The 10,162-nt window shown below is 36.9% G+C and overlaps 1 non-coding gene across 1 annotated transcript; it reads left to right on the top strand.

The window, feature by feature from the left end:
- The first annotated feature begins 8,727 nt into the window (after positions 1–8,727).
- LOC121217360 (small nucleolar RNA R71) lies at positions 8,728–8,834 on the top strand. Its single transcript, XR_005913453.1, has one exon. It is a non-coding gene; the product is annotated as a small nucleolar RNA R71 (small nucleolar RNA).
- The last annotated feature ends 1,328 nt before the right edge of the window (positions 8,835–10,162 follow it).

Here is a 10,162-nt window from a genome sequence, read left to right as displayed (position 1 = left end):
ACTTTCACCGTTGAACCATTCAGAATGCTATCGAAACTACCATAGCCTCAAACGTGGGGTAAGATGCCGATGCCGAGCCCCAGACATGGTCTTACACTGGCTTATATCTCAGGTCAAAGCCATGTCCCAGACATGGTCTTACACTGGCTATCATCTCGTAGCCGACGCATGTCCCAGACATGTCTTACACTGGCTTACGTCTCGAGGCCAATACATGTCTCAAACATGTCTTACACTAACACTCGTCTCAATACCGATGCCATGTCCCAGGCATGGTCTTACACTAGCTCTCACAAATGACCCCATCGTCATGGCATGAATATCCGATTTATTTCCCTAGGGTTCCAACGAGAATTTTACTATCTCTATTTTCATCATATTTTCTCATTTCGACAAGTCAAGCAATTCATGCTTTAATAATTTCGATACAATTCAAACACATATATCATCAATGTAGTTGTATTATTTACATACAACTTACCTCAGATTACAAAATGTGGCGACTAGTCGATTTAGTCGATTTGCTTGACTTTCCCTCGGTTTAGGTTCGGATTCGATATTTCCTGATCTATAATAGAAAAATACACTTATTTAATCACTAAATAAAATTAGGCAATCGAAATTTCACTTCTTTGGTAAAATGACCATTTTGCCCTTAGATCTTGACAAAATGACCATTTTACCCTTAGGCTTTTATCAAATTTATTTATTTCTCAAGACTAACCGAACCTCTTTGAATCTTATAGAAACTCCAAATTCCCACTATTTCACACATTTATTATCTATTTTACAACTTATGCACATTAGTCCTTTTAGGTGTTTTCATGTTAACACCTTTCACAAAAGTTGTTTATAAGACACCTAAGACTCATTTTCTTCCATAAAAACTCAGAAAACATTCCAAATCCTTTCATGGAAAAACCCTAAACTCTTAATCATTTTGCAAAATAGTACCCTCACTTGAAAGCTCATGCTTCAAGGGCCTCAAAAGTACAAAAATATTTAAGAAAAGCCATTAGGGTCACTTACTTGTAAGGCTTAAAGTTGCTAAAATTTCAAGCTCTTAAAACCCCATTCTTAGCTGAAAATTACGGTAGAGGAAGAATATGAAAAGGGATGATATCATCCTTCTTTTATCTATTTCTATTTTAGTAAAAAATAAGCCACCTAACCCACCAAATTTTAAAATTTTGTCTCCTCTTTGACTCTATGGTCGGCTATGCTTCTTTAAAAAGGTCTAATTGCCCTTTAAAATCCCCCAAATTTGATTCTCTAATAAAATAACACCTTTAGCTATCAAATTAGGACTTTTTCACTTTATGCGATTTAGTCCTTTTTCGCAATTGGGCTCACAAACGTTAAAATTAGCTCACCAAATTTTTTCATGCACTAATATAAAAATGCTATGACCCTATATTATTAATAAAATAATTTTTATGACTTCAGATTTGTGGTCCTGAGATTACTATTTTGACTAGCCCCAAAATCGAGCTGTTACATCTATGGTGGAAAAATATCATTTTATTGCTTTTAGTGTTGTGAGGCAAACATAGTCGGATCATGCTGCTATTTTATTGGATTTGAGTGGTCGTAAACCTAAAAGTAAGCCCATTAATAATAGGCTACGATTTGGTTATGAAGAATGCTGGGCGAAAGAAAATGATGGTAAGAGAATTATTAATAATGCTTGGAATAATGATGTGGGAAGCTACGATAACAAACTGGATAGGGTTTGTGAGTTCTTGGAACCTTGGAAATAGAATAAACAGTGGAAATAAAGAGATATATTCATAGGTTGGAGAAAAAAATTAACAGAATCATTGACTTGTCTAACAGGGGGATAGTGAGAAGAGATTGAAGAAGACGTGTTGCAAACTGGATTATCTCTACACAAGGGAGGAAAAATATTGAGCGCAAAGACCAAGGGCCCAATGGCTTAAGGAAGGCGATATAAATACTAAGTACTTTCATGCAAAAGCAACTGGCAGGTTAAAGAAGAATAGGATTGAAAAACTCAAATATGGTCATGGTAATTGGGTCACATATAACAAGGATATTTCTAATATTGCTAAAAAGCATTTCTGGAATCTTTTTCGGTCCAATGGAAATAATATCAACTATCATGATTTGGATTATATCAATGATTGCATTACTAGAGAGAATAATAAGTATCTTACAAGGGAATATACTGAGAGTGAAGTTTTTCAAGGCATCAAATAGATGGACCCTAGTAAAGCCCCTGGCGTCGATGGTTTCTTTGGAAGTTTTTTTAAGCAGCACTGGGACATTATAGGAACGGACCCCATGAGGTTTTGCTTGGATGTGCTTAATGGACAGGAGAATATTTCTTTATTTAATAAAACTATTATTATTTTAATTCCTAAAATTAGAGACCCCTGCAATATTACTAATTTTCGTCCTATAAGTTTGTGCAAGTATTGATTGCGTGATTCGTAACAAGTAATAAATATTTATAATGAAGATCAAACCTAGACTAACTATTATCACGACAAAAAGGCAAGCGCACCTATCAAACAATAGTATAGTAATGGCAAGACTAGGATATCGTACCCAAGGGAACCAAAAGTACTAGTAATGACTGTCTTTTTATTATCTAGCCTAAAAATAATGGGGTTTTGTTTTAATTTAACTAATTATCTAAACTAAGAACGCACAGAGAAAAGATTTGGGGAATTGCTTTTGGGAAAATCGATTGACTTGAGACAATACCTAAGGAAAAATCCACCTAGACTTTATTTGTTATTCTGGCTTCGAATCGGACGATTTATTCATTCAACTTGTTCTGTAGAGATCCCTAAGTTATGTTATTATCCCTATTCAAGACTAATAATGTCTAATCCCTAGATTGAATAATCGAGACTTTTCTCTAATTAACACTCTAGGGTTGCATTAACTCGATCTATGGATCCTCTTATTAGGTTTCACCCTAATCCGGCAAAATCTTGTCACCCTATTTCTAGGCGTGCAAACAACTCCGTTTAATTATGACAAAAGTACTCTTAGACAGGGTCTATTCCTCCTCTGAATAAGAGCATGTCTTGAATCAGTATCCTGGGATATCAAAATAAGAATTAAGAATACATAATTAAGAACAAGTTAAATATTTATCATACGATTCAGAAAATAATAACAAGATTCGTCATAGGTTTCATTCCCCTTAGGTATTTAGGGGATTTAGTTCATAACTAAATAAGAAAACATCTCAGAAGAATAAAGAATACAAAACATAAAGAAAACCCAAAACTCCTAAAGGGAAATTAAGGAGAGATCTTCAGTCTTGATGATGAATCTAGCTTCTGAGTTGGATCAATCAGCTTCCTTGGGGTAATTCCTTACCCCCTATTCTCCGTCTCCCTTTTTCTCCTCTTCTAGGGTGTATTTATAGGCTTTGGAATGCCTAGAAGCCCTTAAAAGTAGCCTTTTCTGAATTGGACTTAACTTGGGCTCGACAGGGACACGTCCGTGTGAGTCGTGCTCCAATTCTGCCAGATTGACACGGCCGTGTGGTCTGCCCATGTGAGGAGGTTCAGGCCTTGTTGATTTCGTACTTTGGCCCATTTTCTCCGTTTTTGGCCCGTTTCTCGTTCCTTTCGCTCTCCTATGCTCTCCTAAGTGTAAAACATGAAATTAAAGCATTAAGAGCATCAAATTCACCAATTCTAATGGAAAATCATCCATAAAATGCGTTAAACATGGGGGAAAAATATGTATAAATTATGGTCTATCAAATACCCCCACACTTAAGCATTTGCTTGTCCTCAAGCAAAATTCTCAACTCATAATCAAAATAAATCTTCTCAACTTATAATTTCTATCGATGATATCTCACATTAAACCATAAGTAATCATACATTGAGAATTTAACTAAAAGAGCATAAAAGTTTCAATCATTCCAAGTTGAGCATTTTATTCCGAAAACATAGGTGTCTTCCCTCATCTAAGTAATTACCTTTAATTCAGAATATCATAGAGTTTTACATTCGCACTAAAGATTCATTCAAATCACTCGAGGTGTTTTAAGGACAATAAAGGAAGCACTCAAAAGTCAATAATGGAAAGTCATTACCATAGGCTTGCATGAAAATTAAATCTCCACCATTATAATTTAAGATGATACATCAATCAAAAGGTCTTTAGAGGGTTGTAATGAAGCTTGGTAGGGGGTGTGGTCACAAACTGAAAGAAAGCGTTAGAATCGAGATTGACTTGAAAAGTTGCCTTAACTAGAAAAAGAGTTAATCTTCACTTGTTTATAACAGAGTTTCTCTCAGAATATGAAATTACAGATATGCATACATAGTTTTTTTTCTTTTATTTTCTTTTTTTTAAAACAAGTTAAATAATATAGATTAAATATCAAGAACAAAACATAGCTAGGCAATCCATTCAACCCAAATCTCGACAAAAATAGGGATTAATTTAGGGGATTTCAACAATATTGGGTTAAAGGTTAATATTAAGGGAATACAAAAAATGGTTTGTTAGGCTCAAGGAGGTTTACTAGGGGTTAGTTGTGGAGATAGGCTTTTCATGGCATGAATGGGTTAATCCTAAGTGCCTTAATCATTTTGATATATCAAATCAAATGGTGTGGTCTCGACATGCATAATCAAGCAAGTTCTAGAATAACAGTTCAATACTGACGCACTCAAAGCAATAATAAAAGAGAGCATGAAAGGATGAATAGATGCTCACAAGGCTCAAAAATCTCACAAAAATTATGGCTTTTTGATGTTTAGATTCGTGAATTCTAGTTCAAAGTAATACCTAGACTTGGGGAAACAACCTATAATTTTAAATTCTTAAAAATCAACTTATCATGCTTGATTCTCTAATGTCTTAAAGTTTAAATAGTCAATGCATAAATCCCTATGTTTTAATTCAAGATATATCAATCAAAATCATAAATCAATTAAAATTTATCCTAAATATGATATGAGAGTTTTTCATGGGAACAAGGTGATTATTCAGGGATTTTTCTGATAATGAAAAAAATACCCCCCACACGTAAGATGTACATTGCCCTCAATGTACAAAGATATGTATTATAAAATAAAAATAAGATAGGGAGAAAGTGAAACTTCCTGTATGATGAATTCCTCGAACTAGAGTTTTGGAGAGTAATCGATTCGAGAGTGGAGGAGGATACTGCGACGGTCGTAGAGGTTCATTATGCCATAAATCTTGCACCAAAAGAATATTATATCTAGTGGTAGCTATGGTCATGGTCGAGCAGGACATGGCACTCGTGGAGAACTTTCCCGGTGGAGTTTTAGTTCCTCTGTGATAATAAGCTTAGGAGCTCTATATAACTGTGATAAAATCAGGAACTTTTTAAGGGATATTAAGAAGAATAAGTACTCGAAAAGAAATAACCGAGATTTATAATAAAATTATAAATCTACTAAAAAAATAAAAAATAAAAAAGTAGAAAGTAGTTTGAATAAAAATTAAAAGCATAAAATAATAAAATAAATATTTCTAAACATCTTCATCACTGGATGGTTCGCGAGGTGGGACTGGCGATGAGATGTAGAGATGCTGACAAATCTGCTTTAGAGTAACATCAATATTGTCAAATCGTTGAAAACACTGATGCTCGAATCGGATAAGGCGCTTAGAGATGTTAGCATATGAAGCTGCCGCATGAACTGGACGAGAGGGTGGTGGTGGCTGAGTCGGTGGGTCTTCGTGTTGTGAGGGGACAGTCCTCGTAGGCCTCCTCCTCGATAGATTGAGCGAGACGATACTGGGGAGGGGAGGTTCCTCGGTGCCTCTCGATCATCCTCATGCTAAGCATGCTTGAGATGCCTTGTGGAGACATCTGCCCAGTCGATGCAGCGGCCTGCTACTAAAGGTTGGGCCCGAAGTATTTGGAAGCGCTCTTCTTGGGGCCCTCGTGGAAACTATAGGAGAGGGAAAAGAGATGGGAAAGTGAGGATTAATGTAGGGGAAGTGGATTTTAGGATGGTTTGGGGGTTAGAAAAATGAGAAGCTGGGGAATGGTGGCCGGGATAGGGATTAGGGAGTGCAGAAGGGGGGATTTCGACTAGGGTTTTGAAAGGAAGAAGAAAATGAACAGTGATTTGCTTATATAGGGGAGGTGTACACGGCCTAGGGCCACGCCCGTGTACTCTGAAGGTGAGCCGTGTTTTACAAATTTTACAATTTAGGTCGTGCCCGGCTACTGTCCCACACCCGTGTATCTTGGGAGTGTGTGGCACACGGCCATATCGTACGGTCGTGCCTAGCCTTGTTCGCTTCTCCAACGCCTGTGTGTTAGGGTACAACATCCGTGTATTATTGTCCACGGCTTAATGGCACGGGCATGTCTCACGCCCGTGTCGAAGAAATAGAATCGAGCCTTGCCTTTGGCACGCTCGTGTTTTTCTATTCCCACACCCGTGTTCACCTATCAAGTTCACCCACGGCCATGTCGCACGGCCATGGGGATTTATCACATCCCGTGTTTTGGGGAAATCATGTCCTGCTTCCACACGATATTATCGCACGATCGTGTCTCTTTCCCTGTTTGGCCACGGCTTTAGGCACACCCGTGTGCCTGGCCGTGTGTGCTGAAAAACTTTGCAATTCAAAGATAAAGTTAATGATTTAAAGTGTTAGAAATTAAAAATAAAGAAATCAGAATATGTTAGTGCTCGGGTTGCCTCTCGAGAAGCACTTATTTATAGTCTAAGCTCGACTTTCCTCTCTAGTAAATAGTCAGGGTGGTTCGAGAAGTTCGTACTCCTCATTCCTGCTATCAATCTCATCAAAATAGGGTTTTAATCGGGTGTTGTTTACCTTAAAAGTGCTGAACTTGGGGTGACTCACCTCTACCGTACTGAATGGAAAAATACTGAGTACCGTAAAAGGGATTTCCTCATTCAATGTGGTAGTGACAATGTGGGGATCTGCAGCATCTAGTAGGACTTTATCGCCAACCTTAAGTTGATTAGGAGAGGTATCGGGCTTGTTTTGGTGTAGTTTCAGTTTATCATGTGTTCTCGGTTTGTGTGCTCGTCATTCGTCTAGCTCCTCTATCTATAGCCTTCGTTCTTCATAAATGTGTCCTTTATCATTTCTGGAACATGGCTCATGAACTTCTTTGAAGCTTAATTTCTGCAAAGTCATATTGTCAGTTTTAGTAGATTGGTGTGGACTATTACCTTCAATGTTCGATGTGATGCCAGAATTACGAGCTTGAAAGGTGACCGTTTCGTCTCCCACATGAAGTGTAAGCTCACCTGTGCCAACATCAATAATTGTTTTAGCAGTTGCTAAAAAGGGTCTCCCTAAAATCAAAGGGGTGTTATTATCCTCCTCTATGTCTAGAACAACGAAATCAACGGGGAATATGAACTTATCTACTTTCACGAGTACATCTTCAATAATACCCCTAAGAAATCTTATAGTTTTATCTGCCAATTGAATGCTCATCCTAGTTTGTTTAGGTTTCCCAAGACCTAGTTTCTTAAACATTTTGTAAGGTATTACGTTAATACTAGCCCTTAAATCAGCTAATACATGACTTATATCTAAACTACCAATTAAGCAAGGAATTGTAAAACTCCCTGGATCTTTCAATTTGTGGGGTAGCTTATTCTGTAGAATAGCTGAGCAGACTGCATTTAGCTCCACATACGACGCGTCATCCAACTTCCGCTTATTTACTAAAAGCTCTTTTAAAAATTTCATTGCATTTTGCATTTGCGACAAAGATTCAAAAAACGGTAAGTTAATATGTAATTTTTTCAAAAGTTTGAAGAATTTACCGAATTGTTCGTCTGAGCGGTCTTTCCTTGTCGCATTAGGGTATGGGACACGAGGTCTATATTCTTCATTCACCGTTTTGTTATGACTTACCTCACTTTTACTTTTGCTCACCACAGTTTCTTGTATCAATTCTAGCTCAGACGCAATGAATCCTTGATTATCTTGGGTACTAATTGCGTTGAGGTGTTCCCTTGGATTAGGTTCAGTATTACTTGGTAAGCTACCTTGTGGTCGTTCAGAGATTAGTTTGGATAGCTGGCCTATCTGAGTTTCGAGCCCTTGGATCGATGCTGGTTGATTCTTAAGTGCTGTCTCGGTATTTCAAAAACAGGTTTCTGACATTGATATGAATTTTGAGAGCATCTCCTCAAGGTTCGATTTCTTTTCTTGTTGGTAAGGTGGCTGTTGAAAACCCTGAGGATTTTGTGGCTTTTGATTCCCTTGACCTCCTCAGGAAAAATTTGGGTGGTTCCTCCAACCTGCATTATAAGTATTACTGTATGGGTTATTTTGAGATCTAAAGTTATTGTTACCCATATAGTTGACTTGTTTCTCTTCGGTTGTGGGATTGAAGGATTGATATTCTGTATGCACACCTCCTCCACTTGAGTCACACCTCCTCCACTTGAGTCACACCTCATTACTAGATGTACCTGTGTAGAACCAAGTAAACCATCAATCTTTTTATTGAGAAGTTCTACCTAATTTGACAGCATAGTAACTGAGTCGATGTTATAAACGCCAGCTGTTTTTGTTGGCTTAGTCCTCATGACTTGCTACTGATAGTTATTTAGTGACATTTCTTTAATGAATTCATAAGTCTCTTCAGGTGTTTTGTTGTTGATGGTTTCGCTAGCAGCTGCGTCAACCATTTACCGAGTCGAAGGATTCAGACCATTGTGGAAGGTTTGTACTTAAAGCCAAAGTGGTAACCCATGATAAGGGCACCTTCTCAGTAAGTCCTTGAATCTCTCCCATGCATTGTAAAGTGTTTCTAAATCTATCTACATAAAAGAAGAGATATCATTACGTAATTTAGTCGTTTTAGCTGGCGGAAAATAGTTTACTAAAATTTTTTTGGTCATTTGTTCCCAAGTAGTAATTGATCCTTGTGATAACGAGTTCAACCACTGTTTAGCTTTGTTTCTCAGTGAAAAAGGAAATAACCGAAAACGATGGCATCATTAGAAACGCCATTGATTTTAAATGTATCGCAAAATTTCAAAAAGTTCGTTAATTGAGTGTTGGGATCTTCATCCTACAAACCATCAAACTGAAAAAACTACTATATCATTTGAATTGTGTTAGGTTTTAGTTCAAAAGTATTTGTAGCTACAGCCAGTCTAACTATGCCAAATTCAGTTCCTGTTAAAAAAGGTTTAGCATAATCATACATAGTGCGTGGAGCAAGATTTTGATTAGCCGCAATTACAGGAGGTAGCTGATTGCCTTGGTTTTCAGCCATCTCATCGGTTGGAGATTAAGTATCATCTTCTTGCTCGTTCTCTATGTATCTTAAGTTGCACCTTATTTCTCTTTGGTTTCTACGAACTGTATGAGAGATTTCTTCGTCAAAAAGTAATGGTCCCAACGGGTTTCTTCTAGTTATAAAACAAAACCTGCCAAGAGAAAGAAAAAGTAAATTAATAAATAATAATAGTAAAATTAAATTAAATTGCAAGAAAAATAAATGGCTAAAGTAATAAAAATTGAGCGTTCCTAATATCTTAGTTCCCCGGTAAGGCACTAAAAACTTAATCGCGTGATTCGTAACAAGTAATAAATATTTATAATGAAGATCAAACCTAAACTAACTATTATCACGATGAAAAGGCAAGTTCACCTATCAAACAATAGTATAGTAATGGCAAGACCGGGATATCGTAACCAAGGGAACCAAAAGTACTAGTAATGACTGTCTTTTTATTATCTAGCCTAAGAATAATGGGGTTTTGTTTTAATTTAACTAATTATCTAAACTAAGGACGCACAGAGAAAAGAGTTGGGGAATTGCTTTTGGAAAAATCGATTGACTTGAGACAATATCTAAGGAAAAATCCACCTAGACTTTACTTGTTATTCTGGCTCTGAATCAAACGATTTATTCATTCAACTTGTTCCGTAAATATCCCTAAGTTATGTTATTATCCCTATTCAAGACTAATAACGTCTAATCCCTAGATTGAATAACCGATACTTTTCTCTAATTAACACTCTAGGGTTGCATTAACTCGATCTATGGATCCCCTTATTAGGTTTCACCTTAATCCAGAAAATCTTGTCACCCTATTTCTAGGCGCGTAAATAACTCCGTTTAATTATGACAAAAGTACTCTTAGACAGGGTCTATTCCTCCTCTGAATAA

This window comes from Gossypium hirsutum, chromosome A02, assembly GCF_007990345.1.
Source record: "Gossypium hirsutum isolate 1008001.06 chromosome A02, Gossypium_hirsutum_v2.1, whole genome shotgun sequence".
Lineage (NCBI taxonomy): Eukaryota > Viridiplantae > Streptophyta > Magnoliopsida > Malvales > Malvaceae > Gossypium > Gossypium hirsutum.
Note: the sequence above shows the minus strand (reverse complement) of the source record. Positions and strands in the feature narration are given on the sequence as shown.